Source organism: Desmodus rotundus, chromosome 12 (genome assembly GCF_022682495.2).
Source record: "Desmodus rotundus isolate HL8 chromosome 12, HLdesRot8A.1, whole genome shotgun sequence".
Taxonomy (NCBI): domain Eukaryota; kingdom Metazoa; phylum Chordata; class Mammalia; order Chiroptera; family Phyllostomidae; genus Desmodus; species Desmodus rotundus.
The window spans coordinates 53018140-53031887 of NC_071398.1; the positions used below are offsets into that span (position 1 = coordinate 53018140).

Consider the following 13748-nt stretch of genomic DNA (forward strand, 5'->3'; position numbering starts at 1 on the left):
TCCAACACGCCCCTCCCCCAGGTCTCTAGCCTTCCCCACTGTACTCCGGGACGACTGATAAAAAGAACAGAAATCCTCAAAGTGTCTATTTTTTAAATATAAACACGGAGAAAACTTGGTAAGAAAAGCAATGAAATAGAATCGGAAGAAGTGCGAATAGAAGCAAGTCGGAGGCAGAATCAGGGATTGGTGGGAGGAGGGAGCCAGGCATGATTCTATCCAGCGACGCGGTTTGCACCAAATCTCAAAAATTAATCCCATAGACCAGGTGGACAGATTTAAAGGGTTTGGACTTTGGAGGACCTCGTGGCGCAACGGTAGCGCGTCTGACTCCAGATCAGAAGGTTGCGTGTTCAAATCACGTCGGGGTCAACTCGGCTGCCTTCTTTTCTTTTTTACTGCCTTGGGGTGGGGGGCGTTGATCTGTAAAGTTAAATCTTATGCAGAAACAAAAACAGCCCTTCCTTCTTTGTGTGAGCTTGGATGCGCTCCTTAAACTCCTTAACAACGTGAGTAAATAGGCAAGAATGCGTAACATACAATATTACAAATACATTGTTATTGTATTTGAAGGGCTTATTTCTGGGTCCATAGAGACGTTTTGTACTCTTTTAGAGCAAACATTCTGAATTTCATTTCAGCTCTTCCAACCCTCCCGGTCTTCCCTCCACACTCACTTCCATGCTGGCGGAGCCTGTCTTCCAGCGCCTCCGGCCCTAGGCCTCAGACCGGTGGGGGGCGCCTGCCCCGCAGCTGCATCCGCCCCTCCAGGCTAGGGAGGGAACGCAGCAAGCAGAAACCGCCCACCCACCAGCTGAGATTATAGGGGATAAACTAGTACACTAGAAGGTTAATCCTCTGGGCCAGAAGTTCCCGGAACACTAGGTTTAAAAAACTCTGGGTTTTTTTTGTTTTGTTTTGTTTTTTAAGTGCAGAAATGTGCGGGTTTTTTCCTCACCTGGATCTCAAGAATCCGCCCCTCCCCCAACAGATATTGAACCATCTATTACATTACAGCACGGAAAAAAGGGAAGGCATGTTTATTTCATCAGAGTTTACTGTTTTGTGTAATTTAGAATGACTTTAACACGACGTTTGGGATGTCAGCAGACATTTTGGTACAGATGTAACGCCCACGCTCACACAGTAACAGGTGTAGCTCACCATGCCTTTGTGCTCTCCCCATTTCTTATTAACTCTTTTCTTAGGAGTTAGTTCAAGTCCACCGCTATCGTGTTATAAGAGACAGATCACTGATCTGGACAAAGAGAGAGAAAAACCATTTAGTTCTGAAAGTTGGAAAAGACTCAAGGAGAAAAAAAGTCAAACCAAAATCAATCTGAATATTAACTACAAGACCTATACTTACAGTAGCAGAGTGGCGCAGCGGAAGCGTGCTGGGCCCATAACCCAGAGGTCGATGGATCGAAACCATCCTCTGCTAGGTTGTCTTTATATTTCTCCTCCAGAATAGATCTGCCTCAATGCGAGGCTCCTCCTACAGCTACCATGGGGACCATTAGAACAGGAAGCCAAGAGAGAAGTGTTGCATTTTGTTACAAGTCACAAATCTTGTGAATTGTTTGAGTCCTTAAATTACACGTACGTACTTCATTTTTTATTGTTTACATTATTACAGATGGCCCTACCCTCCCCCTTCCCCCTCCACCACCCTGCCTTCACCATCCCCCTTTCCTTTGACCATCCCCACACTGTTGTCTGTGTCTGTGGGTCATGTATATATGTTTCTTGGCTGATCCCTTCACCTTCTTTCATCCAGTCTCCCCTCCCCACTTTTTACCTTTATAAGGCTAACAACCTTTTTACATAAAATAAAAACCTAATAAAATTGCTATCTACTTTGTGTATATCTTCTTTAGTGAGGTGTCTAATTCTTTGTCCCCCTTTTAAGCATATGCAAATGTCATGAGAGAAATGCAAATTAAAATAATGAGCTACCAGACACACCTATTAGAATGTCCAAAATCCAAACCACTGGCAACATCAAACGCTGCGAGGATGTAGAGCAACAGAAACACTCAGTCGCTTGGTGGGAAGGCAAAATGGCGTAGCCACTGGGAAGACAGTTTGGTGGTTTCCCACAAAACTAAACAAAATCTTACCCTAAGATCCAGCTATTGCACTCCTTGTCATTTACACAAAGACTTGAAATTTATGTCCATACAGAACCCTGCCCACAGCTGTTTAGAGCAGCTTTATTCATAATAACCAAAACTTGCATGCAAGCAAATACGCTTCAGTGACAGAGAAATAAACTCATACACCCAGACAATGGAATATTATTCATCTTTACAAATAAGTGAGCTACTTAACCATGAAAAGATGTAGAGGGAACTTAAATGCATATTAATAAATGAAAGAAGCCAATCTGGAAGGAGGCACATTGCAGATGAAACCATGGAGACAGGAAAATGCAGGGTGTGTGTGCAGGAGGGAGTATGAAGAGGTGAGCACGGAGGGTTTTTGTGCAGTGAATATACTCTGCATGATGCTATAAAGATGGATATGTGTCTATACATTTGTCCAAACCCATGGAATGTACAACACCAAGGGTGAACTTTAATCAAAACTGTGGACTTGGAGTGATTATGATGTGTCGATATAGGTTCATCAATTGTAGTAAATGCACCGCTATGGTGGGGGGTGTTGATAATGGGGGAGGCTGTGCCATCTGCACCTTCCTCTCAATTTGTTGTGAACCTATCTATATCCACTCTTAAAAATTAAGTTGAGAGAAATGGTTTTGAAAACAATTTAATGATGTGATTTAAAGAAAATCTATGTATGTAAAAGAAGAGTTGTGAACTATAAGCTGGAGCCTATATTATTAACATTTTTGTCATTTTATGTAAAAGATATAATATCAAATTTAAAAATTAAATTAAATTTAAAATACATATAACACGGAAGCCCGGGAACGAGAGGAATTTCAAAGGACATAAGTAAACAAACAACCCCCCCAAAACAAACAACCCCCCCAAAAAACAAAAAAACAAAACAAAACAAAACCAAGCCAGCAGGTGTCAAACAGGGAATCTTCTGATCCAGAGTCACACGCGTTATCCATTGCACCACTGGCCCTCCTAAATATTGTATAAGACTTACTTACATACTTAGAAAAAAAAGTAGTAGAATTATTTTGTTGTTCTAAATATGAGTATGTGCTGGGGGTGCGGTTAGGGGGTTAAGGGATCAAGCAAAAAGGCAAAAGCGTTCATAGACATACAACAGTGTGGCGATTGCGGGAAGGGGCGAGTATAACAGGGACAAATGGTAATGGAAAAATACAGTACAAATAAATTAAAAAAAATAAAATAAATATGAGTATATGAGTTCTTTTCCTTCAACTTGGTTTTCCTCTGGCTACCAAAATTTCGAAGCCTGAAACCTCAGAAGTTAAGGAAAATTATTTAGACTTTCTTTATGGCTGGAGAGCATCTTAACACCAAAGCCCACCTACCGTAATCGGCAGGATTCGAACTCGCGCGGTAAAACCCCAGCCAATTTCCCGTCTATCGCCTTAACCACTCAGCCACGAAGTATGGTCTACAGCTCTTCAGCTTATGATTTATCATTTATTCTATGCTCCTTCAGGTTTCAGCGATAAGAAGACAAAGGATAGTATATCACGTCCCATCAATGAAAGCGGAGAAGAATCAACCAACTTTAATTCTAGCATGTGGTAAGCTGAGAATGCCTCTTTGGATTTTTTCAGGAAAACAAATCAGCGATATGTTGCAATAACTTTAAATACTCTGGCAAAGATATTCCTTACAGAGAGACACCCTGCTTCTTCAAACACCTCATGCGGTGCCTGGAATATAGTAAAGGCTCAAGAAATGGCAGCTGCCCAGATTTCTCCTCTGGGTTCCAGAACAAAATTGGTTATTTCTTTTTGTATCTTTATGGACCTCTCAGAAGCAATACTTTCCAAATGGAATACTCCATCTTTCTTTCCAAAAAATCCAAACCTCCTCATTTTTAAGACTTTATTTGTTTATTTTTAGAGAGAGGAAGGGAGGGAGAAAGAAAGGGAGAGAAACATCAATGTGTGGTTGCCTCTTGAGCGCCCCAAACTGGGACCTAACCTTCAACCCAGGCATGTGCCCTGACTGGGAACTGAACTGACGATCCTTTAAGGTTAATAGTTCAGTGCTCTATCCACTAAGCCACACCAGCCAGGGCCCAAACTTTTGAAATAAGCACCCAGATCAACCTCCTAATTATTTTTCTAATCTGACTCTTTTTCCCAAGCCTCAGGCCCATTTTCTCAGATCAGGCTGTGGAATGAATTCTATTGAAGCTCAGATGTGAAGGATGTGTCGAAGTGAGCCCAAAGGGAGAGGGGTTAGACTATGAGAGAAACTGCAGAAAGTTCTGTCTTGCTGGAGCACTGCCTTTTTTTTTTTTTTTTAGAGGGGCAGCAGTAAGAGATAACACCAGAGATGCAGTTGGGGGCTGCTTTTGTAGACGGGGCTATGTCAGCATGAACTGGTGTGTCCGTCTGAGAATGCAAATGTGCTCGTGTCTTGTCCCCTTTACAGGCACTGTGTGGTCTACAGGGAAGATCACCAACGGCACAGGAGCCCCTCACCATGGGCGTCTGTCTATCTAACCTTCTCAGCTTCCTTTCTGGCCACTCTGTCAGGGAGCCTGGAGCTCCCGAGGCAAGAAGGATCTGTCCTTCTTCGCTGCCCTGGTCTCTTCATGTGAACCCTCTGACTCCCTGGAGCCCTGTGCTCTTCCTTCAGGGCCTTTGTTTAAGCAAGACAACTTCTGCCAATTTTTTAAAATTTAATTAAAACTTTTATTATGAAAAAAAATTTAAACATAAACAGTGGAAAGAATAGGGAATTATCTGTGCACCCACTACCCATATTCAACAGTTGTTAACATTTTGCCACATTACTTACTCTTCACATGTGAACACGTCTTACATACCCAAAATACTATTATCATAAGTAAAAAATCTAGTACTTCTTTATGAAAACATCTAGCATCCAGTTCACATTCAAGGGCCTCTGATATGTCTTTTGGAGCCAGTTTTTCTAACTAGATCCAATCAAAGTTCATTTACCGAATTTGGCTGTAATGTTTCCTTAATGCCTTTTAGTTTACAACAGTCTTCCAGCTTTGTTGTTGTTGACATTGACTTTTTAAAAAGTCCGAGGCTATTGGCTCGTAGAATGTCCCACTTTCTGGGTTTTTTCTCGTTGTTCCCTCATGGAAACTTTTCATTCATTCTTCTACTCTAAACTAGAAGTCTAGTACAAATGACTGATAGATGTCTTTAGTTGATTAGACTGGATTCAGGCGAAAACTTCTGGGTTGGCACCTGTACTTGATTCAGTGTTTCCCAGGGCTTTTTCCCTTTGCAGTTCTTGGGTTGGCCCTTGGACACCACGAATAGATTGTTTCCCGATCACCTCCTAAGAAGTATAAGGTCACTACTGCTTTTGCCCCAAGTCTGTGGTTTTTCTGGGTATCGCAGAGGGTGAGTTTCTGATTCTACCATTTCCGTACGTCTGTTGTAGGGGACTTTTGTCAAACGTATTGACCCTTTTCCTGCCTTTCTCTGCCTCAGTCTTTCCTAGGGGTCCCCAGGAGGTTGCACAACACCCCCTTTATAACGATCTTGGGTGCAGGTGGGTGGGCGCTAAATAGTGAGTGGGAGGGGAGAACTTGAAGTCCACAACGTTGTAGTTCTCAGGCTCGAGTGTGCAAGGGCCTGGCTCCACTACTAGCATATGAAACCCAGCCCCAGCCCCCACCCCGAGCGTCCTAGCTTTGAAGCTGGAGCGAAGGACTGGAGGGGCAGCTTGCGTTTCTCAGAAGCGCCCAGGCGCCGCCTCTGGTCAGCGGACCGGATTTTGGGTAGCGCCGCCCGGGAGAACGGACTGCGGGGATGTTACGGAGACAGAGAAATAGATACTTGGAGAGGGGAAAAGAAACAAAGGAAGAGAGGTGGAGGAGAAACCCGTGGCGAATAAACTGCTAAGGTGAAAAAGAAGACTTCTGACTTCAAAAGGGAGTTAAAGGGAACAACCACGAAGGGATTCGAACCCTCAATCTTCTGATCCGAAGTCAGACGCCTTATCCATTAGGCCACGTGGTCACCCTGTGAGAAGCAGTGTGTGAGTAGAAAATTTGTTGGAACAATCTCGGCGCTCTAACTGCAATAGTAGCGAAGTTATCGTTGTGAGCCAAGGTGTTTCCAACGCCTCGAAAACCTTATAGTCCTACTGGGGAAACAAGCTGAACCTAACAGTAAATTTGCTGTAAAGTTACTGCTGTTCAGGAGAGGACCTCGGCGCTACAGTGACTGAGGGTAACAGGGTGCTTTATTTTTGGGTGGGGGTCGGGCAGGAAGGCCACAGCGAGAAAGAGACTCTGGGGGCTGAAGCAGGGAGGTGCAGAAGGAACAGGGCTGCTTTGTCTACTCGGGGACCCCCGGTGTAGGGCGGGGCGCCCAGGTAAAGGTTGTGGGGTAAGCACAGGGTTTACTTTTGCGCACTTCAGAAATCCCACTTAAAACGACTCTGAAACGTAAATTCCAATAAGACAACACTTCGAGGAGATAACATCAACACCATTTGGTAATCTGGAAATCCGATTGAGGTGGGCCAGTTGGCTTGTCGGACCCGCGACAGCGGACCCCCAAACAGGCCGTGTGGGCAAAGCAAAGCGGCGGGCCCACTTGCACCGCACACTTCGTGCTCGCCCCACGCCAGGTCCAGGAGCTGTCCGCAGCAGCTCCGCCTGGAAACTGCCTGTTAGGAGTTGAATCTGTAGTCGCCCCCAACCCCGCCCCCTCTCCCACCTCCAGGACCTCACCTCGGGACGGCTTTTAAAGAGGTGAGTAGAGTGAAATGAGGTCGTATGGGTGGGCCCTAATCCCAGATGCCTGGCGTCCTTACAAAACGAGATTAGGACACAGACACAGAGAGAAGACCATATGAAGACACAGGGAGAAGGCAGCCATCGACACACCTGTCGGGAAGGTTGATCTAGGACTTCCAGCCTCCAGAAGTGTGAGAAGGTAGGTTTGTTGCCTCAGCCACCCACTCTATGGGCTCAGTCATGGCAGCCCAGACAAACAGATACATCTGCGCCTGCCCCATCCTGGCAGGAGACTGTACGTTTACTTTCTCGAGAGAGAAACGTGTCGTGTCTCCAAGCTGGCGCAGAGATTCTCAAACGTTTTCCCGGACGACCTGTCCAAACACAGCCTGCTGGGCCACCCTGGACTTTGTGAACCCTTAGGCCCGGGTGTGGCCGGATTTGCATTGCTAACAAGCTCCCAGCGGATACCGAGGCTCTGGGTTCCAGAATCACCTTCTGCGAACGACTGCAGGAAAATCACTCACAGAGCTAGTGGAAAAAGCTGAGACCAGCAAATCCAAGCTCTTTTCTTGTTGTGAACCGAATGGCACGTGCTCACTGCAGAGACCAGAAGGCCCATGGACACCACTGAGCAGACCAGATTAATATTTAATCTGGTCAATATCTTCAACAAGGAAGCATTGGCGAAGCCATGAGCATTGGAGGGGTAAAACGATCAAATCTACCAAGAAAAAGAAATAAATCTTTACATCCTGAGGGAAAAAAAAAAGAGAAAGAAGTATTTGGAAGAGAAGGAAAATTATTCACATCTGACTTGAGAAGAGAAAAAAATCCCTTTTCCTGGTGGCCTCGTGGTGCAACGGTAGCGCGTCTGACTCCAGATGAGAAGGTTATGTGTTCAAGTCACGTCGGGGTCAGCCTCTTCTGCCGTTTTGGGGAGAAATGTTAAACACATTTCTCCCGTCTTTGCCGCCAGGCAATGCCCAGTCTTCTGGTTTCCATTTGTCCTTTGAGGCTTCTTTTCGCGTCTTTTAGTTGCCGAGGACCCTCCTCTTCGACGTAGGCTCCGGCTCCGCGCTCCTGGCTTCCGGACTGCCCCTTCGCCTGCCTCCCTGGGCCACTTTCCGCATTCCCCGCAGCTGCACTCCCACCCCTATTCCTCCGGAGCCAGGAGCCCGGCGCCACTCTGGACGTTGCTTCCCAATCCGATTAGGGATTCTGCTGAGTTTTCTCTCCTCGAACGTTGCATCCCGTTTATCCTCTTCTCCCCACGGCCACAAGGGCCTCTTCCATCCCTGTTTCTAACTCTTCCAGGGTCTCCTCCTGCTCAGTTACATCAGTGCCCTTACCATGCCTATTTTTAAACAACAAATTGCAAGTCTTATCCTCACATCCCCTTGCGTGTAGCAAAACAGCCGGTTGTGCAGATCAATCCTCTGTCGTACGTGCGCTTTTTTTGTTTCTCAAATGCATGTCTCTCCTTCAGAGGGCAGGGCCGTTGCCCCAGCGCTCTGCTCCGTGGGGAATGCTCGCCCTGGTCCCCTGCTTGATTCAGACCCCCACCCTCCAGTGGTCAACCAAGACGCCAGCTCCTCCTGGTAACTTTTCTTCCAGCTTTAGACAAGGCCCTTCTGCCGCGTGGGCCCAGGGCTTTGCCTCAGACCTGTAGCACATGCCCCCAAATCAGCCACACTCCTGCTGTGGGCTGATAAAGTTTATTCGTATATGGGGACCCAGGGAATGGAGGTCTCCCCAGTGGCCCGGCCCACGTCCCTCACAGATCTACATCTAAGTCAGCTCGAACTTGCCAGAAACAGTGAAACCGACAGCAAAACCTAGAAGAAATTAGCTTTTAGTTAAAACTATTACATTAGTCCTTCTAAGAGTCGCAGCAACACTGTTAGGCAGTCATGCCCTGTGGCCTGCACGTTCAGCTGGTAGGAAAGAATATAACAGTATATTTTGCTTAAGATAACAGAAGAATGTAGCCTGTTAAGCAGAGGATGTTATAACTCTGCCCCCCCCCCCCCCGCCCCGTTCTTAAGGTAACATCACTGACTCACAATCCCAAAATGTCTTGCAGACCTCTGTGAGCAGGAAAGACCACCTGGCCACAGTCAAGAAGACCCCGCACAGGATGCGGCCAAGAGCTAAATAAATCAGATTAAGAAAATTGTTGAAGCTTGCACAGGAATTGACCAACCAGCATAGTTCACGACCCTGAATCCCTAAATCATGGTCAGTCATGATATTTTGCCTTTAACCCCGCTCCCCCATTGTAGTCATCGGGGAGCTCCGGGTTTTAGGTGACAGCTTCCCGTTCTCTTTGTGTGGCGCCCTGCAGTGATGCTACTCAGACTCCTCCACCGCAGTCCTGCCTGTTCAGTGTTTGCCTCCGCTGTGCGCCGCACTACCCAGAAGTCAGGGAAAGCCGACACCAAGTTCAATCCTTCTACTCAGCTTCGCTAGCTCGCCGTGTCCTGCAAAGGAAGAACGCTATTCGGGAAGCACTGACCCAGGCAGAAAAGCCCCAGTAGTGTTCTGATTAGGAGACAAAAACAAGGGGTATTTATGAGAAAGGGAAGGGGAACAATGACGTCATTAGAAGGAAAGCGTTGCTATTGGTGTAGATAACATAACAACATAACAAACATAACATAATGTAACATAACAGCGATGTTATTTTAGAGAATGTTTTTAACTTTCAGCCTAGTAGTCACAAGTCCAGCAATCATAGTATCTGCTTTCTTGTTATCCTTGCAAAACAATTTTTGCGGGGCACAAGGTTGCATTAGACCCAGTGCAAAGTTTATTTTGCCCTGTCTTGACATCCACAGGTTTGAGACATAAAGTGTGCAAGGCAGTTCCTCTGGGACGGCAGCTCGGGCTCCCTTTTATTGTTATTGTTATTATTTTGCAAAATGTAAATGTCTCTTACAAAAAGGTAACTTCCACTTGGTTTTTAGATCTTCTGTGTCTGCTGTTTCTAAAAAATAATCGGCCTAAAACAACCCTATGTCACAGAGGCATATTTGGGGATGGCAAATTATGCTCCCCTTCATCTGTTACTCTTCAAGAGTTACCATTTTCCCGGGGTCTCTCCCATGTGTACCTGCCAGGTACATATTAATGCACTTCTGCTATTTTTTCTCTTGTTAATCTGTCCTTTCGTTGGTAATCTGTCTTTTGTTACAGGAGTTCCAACCAAGAGGGGAACGTTTTTTTTCCTCTAACCCACACCAACTTCTTTCTCAGAAAGGAAGATGAGAGTTGCTTCAGGGGACGGGATTTATGACGACTGAGCTCTTTGGGAAGCCTCTGCTTTTAGGTAGATAAGGGATTTCAGAAACTCAAATGCTTTAACTCAAAGTAATTTCTTTTTTGTCACAGTGGCTTATCTAGATCCCTTCAGCATGATAAATGTACTGATAAAAGAGAATGAGATTGAAAGAAATTCTTGGGAGGAGAACATGCATTCTCACTATTTTAATAATTTAGTGACAAGGTAACCATACCTATATGTAAGGACATACAAGGTACCTACTTCGCGCAGCGCATTGGTGGTTCAGTGGTAGAATTCTCGCCTGCCACGCGGGAGGCCCGGGTTCGATTCCCGGCCAATGCATCGTCTGTCTTTTTCTCCCCCCTCGTCCCCCGCCCCTCCACTGCGAAGACATCACAAAAAATATTTTAAAGGACCTGTACTTCTAGTATCTTGGGAGGGCTAAGCTCAGGAAGACCAAAGTTAACCTTCCTGTTGCAATTCCACCTTTATCGGTTACGCTAATTAGTATGCGTTTGGTTTTCCAATAATCTGAAACGTCATTCTATCAGCTCGAGTAAACTCTGATATGAAGATTGAGCCTTTTGGAGGTGAGTTCTCAGGCAGTAGTATTTGGAAGTGGAGTGTAGTCACGTACGGATACCAATGTGTTCTTTCTATTTTCAGAGGCAGTCACTGACATATATCAACCAATCATTTAGAAGAAAATTGCTAAAATTTATTTTTCGAATAGTAATTGAAAGAAAAAGGCTTAAGCGTTAGCAGAGTGGCGCAGCGGAAGCGTGCTGGGCCCATAACCCAGAGGTCGATGGATCGAAACCATCCTCTGCTATTCGCGCTTCTTTTCATTAAAAATTCATCTTTTATTGTGGAAAGGGGATTAAATTAAGATTATCACTGATTATCAGATAGGGTCTCTGGACCAGTTCTGCAGGTGTACTGTTCCTAGTCTCTAACTGCGGTAAACGCTATTCACTAACCTGGCGATTCTTGTGATTCAGTGTCTCAGATTTGGGGACCGGTACACCTGTTAGAGTTCGTAATGTGTATGTCATCGTCAGATTGTTATAATTTACAAAAACTTATGTAACGGACATTTCGGTATTCCAGAGATATTCCAGACCTTGTTTTTACCACAATGACAGACATTGCAGAACAGTTACCGAACAGAGCCATGTGTAACAGGGAAGATAGTATTTGTCATGGGAATTTATCCACCGAAACGCCGGAGTCTCGTAGTCGTGGCCGAGTGGTTAAGGCGATGGACTTGAAATCCATTGGGGTCTCCCCGCGCAGGTTCGAATCCTGCCGACTACGCAATAGCGTTTTCTTTCTTGGTACATCATCTACTGGACCAACTGTAGAAACTCGACCTCGAACACACATTAAAACAACACCAAACACAGTTTTCCCGATTATTGTGTCTCTCCATAAGATTGGAAGTAGGTAGCTATAGTCCTTTACTGTATATTCAACACAGAAAAGAGTTAATATAACAAAAAGTATCTTTTATTACTCCTGCATTTGGTCCATTGGGAAATGAAGATAAGCACCAGAAAGGAAGTGAAAATAGTTGGAGGTAAACGTTTTTTCTTAATTCTGAAATTTCCTGGAAATACAGTTTTGATTTTGCAAGGAATGCTGTTACTCAAACCCTCTATAGACCGGAGAAAAATTCCAAGCAAAAGTGAACTCCACTGGGCTTTTTGCCTGACAGAACCGTTGCATCTCCTTCTAGGATCTGCAGTATCGCTAGAAGAGAAATCACCCTAAAGAAACTCACGCGACACATAGCAAACGCATTTGGAAAACAGTGCAAAAGAAACTTATGCCGTTGGCCCCATGGTGTAATGGTTAGCACTCTGGACTTTGAATCCAGCGATCCGAGTTCAAATCTCGGTGGGACCTGTCCTGTCACTCTTTTAGTATCTTCCTTCACCTTTGCACCTGGATGGACTCATATCCATACCACTGTCCTGCACAGCAGCATCACCACGCCTTCTTCTGGTTTCCACATCTGTCCTCCCTGGTCCCTGAGATCCCGGAAAATTAGATATTCCCCTGGATGCCCAAGCATTCATGTTTCACATCTCAGACCTCAGTTCTGGGTTTGGCTTCCATCAATTTCAAATACGTGCACTCGGTCTGGCGAAATTCACAGTGAGTGTGAACACAGGTGTTTGCGTTTATCTTGGAGCATCTGCTGCCTGGGATACAACAGTTTTTTTAAGTTGATTAATGTGTTTTAAGCTAAAGCTATAGTTCACAAAATAGTAAAAATGACAAGCTTTGTAAGGAATATTTATAGATACTTCATCATACCTTTGAGAGGCCTCATGGTGTAATGGTTAGCACTCTGGACTTTAAATCTAGCATTCACACTTTAAGTCTAGGTGGGACTTGCTGCTCTTGTGGTGATGTTTTCTGCCTTGTTTCTCTCCTTCCGCTGGCGCATCCTGGTCTATTCACACACCCTTCCTACACACAGAGCACTGTATGAGTCCCTAGTCCTTTCTCGAACTTCTGAAGTGTGCTATATATATCACCTTTGTGCTCTTGTAGAATACTCCCCTTCTCTCTCTCTTTTTCAGTTTAAGGTCAAGCAGACTTTACTTAAATTTGATATTTCCTTTTTCTCTTGACACCTACTCTTGCCGGGTTCCCCAAGTCAGTCAGATCCTCAAGTTATTTGTGTGCCCCGCGTCTTCACGGTCCAGTTGTCAGAGACCCCTCCCACAAGTCTTTTCTTCTCTGAAGCCCCCTCAAAAGGTAGTGGCCAGATGCAAGAATATACATAAAATTTGTAGTAGAAAGCTCCCCATAAACTACCCCACGGTTAGCACTCTGGATTCCGAATCCAGCAATTTGACTCCAGATCTCTTTGGGACATCAGCGACATCTTGATTTCCTTCTGTGGGTCTGAATCACTAGCTCGCCTTAGAGGTGTACACATCTGGCTGCCGATTACTTCCACATCAATTACCAATTCGAGAGAAAGCCATGGGCCATGAAGAAATTGTCTTCCATTTGAGCGCTACTACCACTCACAGGTGATGTCCCTTCCCCTCCACCCCTCCAGAGTTCCTCAGGTCCTCACAAGTTAGAATCCTGGCCCCAGTGATGAAGAGTTTATATTTTACAGTCCCCAATTCAGGCCCTTCCTTTCATGGAGCCAGTTAAAGGAAAGTGTTCCATCAGCTTCTAAACACTAACCCCTTGCTGAAGAAGTTCCTGCCGTACAGCGGCACTGCTGCCCTGAACATCTGAGAGCCTCCATGGCCCCTGCCCACCACAGGCTCTGTTCACACTCGTTAAGCTAATTGTTGCCTACATCATTTTGAAGGTAAACAGTTCTGTTACTAGTATGCATCGGTCTTTCAGGCAGACCCGACTTCAAGGTACTCATAATGTAATGGCTGGCACCTGGATTTCAAATATTCAGTGGAGTTGTCTCAGCTTTGGTGACCTTGTCCTCAAGTTTTCCCAGACCAAGATTACACGCTGGTCTGTACAGACACTCCCTTAGACTTGAACTCCCCCCACCCCTCATCAGCATTCAGTGTCTTGCTCTTTCTTCTGGCTGCTAAATAATGCTAGGCCA

General features: G+C 45.3%; 8 non-coding genes across 8 annotated transcripts; 7 read left to right on the top strand and 1 right to left on the bottom strand.

Moving 5' to 3' along the window:
- Positions 1 to 300: 300 nt before the first annotated feature.
- TRNAW-CCA (transfer RNA tryptophan (anticodon CCA)) lies at positions 301 to 372 on the top strand. Its single transcript has one exon. It is a non-coding gene; the product is annotated as a tRNA-Trp (tRNA).
- Positions 373 to 1372: 1000 nt separating this feature from the next.
- On the top strand, positions 1373 to 1444 carry TRNAM-CAU (transfer RNA methionine (anticodon CAU)). The gene has a single exon. It is a non-coding gene; the product is annotated as a tRNA-Met (tRNA).
- A 4619-nt stretch (positions 1445 to 6063) lies between these two features.
- On the bottom strand, positions 6064 to 6136 carry TRNAR-UCG (transfer RNA arginine (anticodon UCG)). The gene has a single exon. It is a non-coding gene; the product is annotated as a tRNA-Arg (tRNA).
- A 1573-nt stretch (positions 6137 to 7709) lies between these two features.
- Positions 7710 to 7781, top strand: TRNAW-CCA (transfer RNA tryptophan (anticodon CCA)). The gene has a single exon. It is a non-coding gene; the product is annotated as a tRNA-Trp (tRNA).
- Positions 7782 to 10418: 2637 nt separating this feature from the next.
- Positions 10419 to 10489, top strand: TRNAG-GCC (transfer RNA glycine (anticodon GCC)). Its single transcript has one exon. It is a non-coding gene; the product is annotated as a tRNA-Gly (tRNA).
- A 418-nt stretch (positions 10490 to 10907) lies between these two features.
- On the top strand, positions 10908 to 10979 carry TRNAM-CAU (transfer RNA methionine (anticodon CAU)). The gene has a single exon. It is a non-coding gene; the product is annotated as a tRNA-Met (tRNA).
- A 403-nt stretch (positions 10980 to 11382) lies between these two features.
- TRNAS-AGA (transfer RNA serine (anticodon AGA)) lies at positions 11383 to 11464 on the top strand. The gene has a single exon. It is a non-coding gene; the product is annotated as a tRNA-Ser (tRNA).
- Positions 11465 to 11983: 519 nt separating this feature from the next.
- Positions 11984 to 12055, top strand: TRNAQ-UUG (transfer RNA glutamine (anticodon UUG)). The gene has a single exon. It is a non-coding gene; the product is annotated as a tRNA-Gln (tRNA).
- Positions 12056 to 13748: the final 1693 nt, after the last annotated feature.